This window comes from Molossus molossus, unplaced genomic scaffold (assembly GCF_014108415.1).
Source record: "Molossus molossus isolate mMolMol1 unplaced genomic scaffold, mMolMol1.p scaffold_m16_p_12, whole genome shotgun sequence".
NCBI lineage: Eukaryota > Metazoa > Chordata > Mammalia > Chiroptera > Molossidae > Molossus > Molossus molossus.
Genome location: NW_023425347.1, coordinates 40709340 through 40713150, shown reverse-complemented (window position 1 = coordinate 40713150; position 3811 = coordinate 40709340). Strand labels below are relative to the sequence as shown.

General features: G+C 34.3%; 1 pseudogene; it reads right to left on the bottom strand.

Annotated features, from left to right (window-relative positions):
* Positions 1–1955: 1955 nt before the first annotated feature.
* Positions 1956–2157, bottom strand: LOC118627464 (annotated as a pseudogene).
* Between the last annotated feature and the right edge of the window lie 1654 nt (positions 2158–3811).

The following is a 3811-nucleotide window of genomic DNA, read 5'->3' as shown; positions in this document are numbered from 1 at the left end:
GTTATCCAAACAGATATCTAGCTGTGTCAACACAACTTATTAAAATGTCCATTATTTTGTGATTTGAAAGGTCACCTTTAGCCTATTGAAAACTTTTTTTCTGTGCTTGAGTCAATTTCTATATTCTGTTTCATCGGCATGTGTATTCTTGCAGTAATAACACATTACTTGTTAAATATTAGAAGTATTATAACACGTTTTCTTTTCTGGTAGGACCACTGCCTTTTTAAAAAATATATTTTTTTCTTTATTCATTTAGAGAGAGAGAGAGAGAGAGAGAGAGAGAAACATCAATGAGAGAGAACATCAGTTGGCTGTCTCCTGCATGCCCCTCACTGGGGATTGAGACCACAACCTGGGCATGTGCCCTGAAAGGGAATTGAACTGGTGACTTCTTGGTGTATAGGTTGATGCTCAACACTGAGCCACACCAGCTGGGTACTACTGCCTTTTCACTGCGCTTTCTCCCTCCTCCTATCCCCCATTTTTTATTTTTATTTTTTTTTGTGGTACGTGCCCCTAGCAGGAACCGAACCCAGGACTCGCTGGTGCAGGCTGACGCTCAACCCCTGAGCCAAACTGGCCAGGGCCCATTCCCCAGTATTTTATCTTATAAAAAAATTTCAAATGTTCAAAAAATTTGAAATATTTTTACAATAATCATCCATGTACCACTACCCATATTCTATTATTAATTTTCTGCTAAACTTACTTTATTACGTATTTACTTATCTATCCAGTCCTCTATCTATCCATCAGTCCATCTTATTTGTTTATGCATTCTAAAGTAAATTGCAGATATCACTATCACCCTCCTAAATACTTCATACATAACATTAGAGTTGAATATTTGTTAGAGTCTGCTTTTTTGAAGTATATTTTTGTGATAATGAAATGCACAGATCTTTAATGTAGCATCAGTAAGTTCTCACAATCCATATACCTTGTGGTCCCGTGAAGTTCTCTCATTCTTTTCCCCAGTGAATCTCCACTCGCACTCCTGCCCAGAGGCAATCACTCTTGATTTTCTTCCCACCACAGATGAGTTTTGCTTGTTCCAGGACTTCATGTAACTAGAAATATACACCACATAAACTTTTGTGAAAAGTTTCTTTCACTCAACAGTATGTTTTGATAGTCATCCACGTTGTGTGTATGAGTAGATCATTTCTTTTATTTGCCGAGTAGTATTCCATGGTATAAATATACCACACTTTCTTCATCTGTTTTCATACTGATGGACCCTTGGACTGTTTCCAGTTTTTAGCTACTATGAATTAAGCTGTTACGAACAATGTTGAAGAACTAGTTGGGGAACATATGTTTTCATTCATCTTGGGTAAATACCTAGAAGCAAAATTTTGGAGGCTTTAATTGTATATGGAGCTGCCATTCTTTTATCTGATGTATGTGAATTACAGTTGCTTAAACGTTGATGTTGTCAGTTTTCTAATTTGAGCTAATCTAGTGAAAGTGCAGTAACAGCAGAGTGATTCTTTGTTAGGTTTTCATTTTATTAGTTTTCTTATATTTTTTTCCTCAAATAAACTTTATAATAAACTTGTCTATCTTGAAATAAATATCTGCTAATCTACTTTTGAGGTCATTTTAAAGCTATATTTTTGGAAAATAAATTTGAGGAGTAATTTTTTCCAATAATGAGGAATACTTTCCATTTGTTCAGGTCTACTTTTGTGTCTCAGTTGGCTATTTTATATATATAATCTTATATACTAGCACGATAAACATATAAATATATATTTAAATACTAATTGTAATCCTGTCACTGTAAGGCATTGTTTTCTTGTGTGATCTAGTTTTATCATTAATTCTCTTTGGTTTCCTAGGTATACTATTATATTATTTGTAAACAGAGATAATTTAAGAGTACTTCCCCCCAATTCTTATTATCCTTAATAGTTTTCAGTTTTCTTTCTTTTATTTTTTTCTTCCTTGCCACTCAGAACATGTTCTCCCCTCTCATTCTCTCCAAAGAGGGAAAAAGAACCATCATCAGTGGCAAATGGCAGTACTGAAGCCGGCTTCACGCTCAGGCGAGCGCGCTGCATCTCCTCCTCGTGGTTTTGGGTGCTCTACGCGATCAGAGAAGCTTCTCTAGTAACGAACTATAGAAATGATCCCTGAAAGTATAGTCTTACGTTTCCGTTTTCTGATTACATTGGCTGTTTGTTTGTTTGTTTTTTGCCCTGACTGTAATCGTGTCTGGTATTAAGATTGTTAATCCTGTCTTCTTTTGTTTGCATTTACCTTGTCTTTTCTTGTTAGGTGATTTCCAATCATTTTTGAGACACTTTCTTTTAGGTTTGGATCTTTTATAAGCTTTGTTCAACCTGAGATTCCTTTCCTTTTAATAGGCGTGCTTAGCCTATCTATATTTATTAAAGTGACAGATTTGTTTGGACTCAGTTCTTTCATAATCCTTTATATTATGCTTTCACTTTTTACAGCTTCTTTGATTTGTTTTTTTGTTTTTTGGTGATATTATAGAGTGTATTTTCCTCTAGGCTTGGTCTTGTGTGTACATTCCTTTGATAAGTGGTAAATTGTACCTTTCTTGTCAGTTCTTCTAGTGATTACATTTATACTTAATTTTATATAATACACTTGCTACTCTGTGTCTTTAGGCAGTAATCATTGAATCACCACTTTGTGCGATAACAAAATCAATATAATTCCTCAATCTCTTCTCTTTATTTCCACTTTGAAATCATAAATGAACATAATCTTTTTATCTTGTCTACTCTGTACCATTACATATTTAAATACAATTGTATTTTAATTACATTTTATCAGTTTTTTTAAAAAACGTATTTGAATCTCTTGCTATTAAAAATGAGGGGATAAAGTACTGGTTCTCTCTATCTATTTTTCTTCCTTTTGCTTCCAATTGTGTTTTAATACATTTTTGCTTTATTTTTTTGGTGGTTTGTGACATTTTCTTTGGATTTTATAACCACGATTTCATCATATGTTTGGACTTATTCTTGCAGTTGAATGAATTCAATGTCCTAATTAATATTTTCCCATAGTTTGACTATTAATCTTTTCATTGGCTCCACTGGTTTCCTTGGGAAGGGCACATAGGAGTCGGCATTACCGTATGTGTAAGAAGGCCCTTGAATCCACAGTTCCCTGGTTAGAAAGTTATATGTTATACTTCTTTCTCTAAAAACATTGTAGGCATTTTCCAATCTCTTTCCCCACTGAAGAATGCCAAACAAAAGTCTCTAAGGCAGAATCTTCTCTTGGTTGGTGACTTCATATTTTGGATTTGAGGCCCATAGAGATATTTTTGTTTTGTTTTGCTTTTAGAAGACCAACAGCTCTAATGGTCTGCGTTTCAATGTTGATCATTTTGTAGCCATATTTTCCAGGGCAGTGTGTATACTTTCTACTCTGTGGGTTAGTCTTATTTCTAGAAAATAGTTTTGAATTATGTATTTAAATATTATTCCATTCCAATTGTTGCTACTGCTTTTACTTATTTTATTTTATTATTTATTGATTTTAGAGAGAGAGAAAGGAAGGGAACAAGAGATTGATTTGTCGTTCCACTTTTGTATGTATTCATTGGTTGATCCTTGCACGTGCCCTGACCCGGGATTGAACCTGAAACCTTGGTGTATCAGGTCAATGCTCTAACCAACTGAGACATCCAGCTAGGGCCTTTTGCTACTGCTTTAAACTCATCTTTTCTATATGTATTTTGCATTTTTCTCAATCTTGACCTTCACTGACTTGTTTTGCGTTTTTGTAGAATATTTTCCTTTGCATTGTGATCAGTGATGCT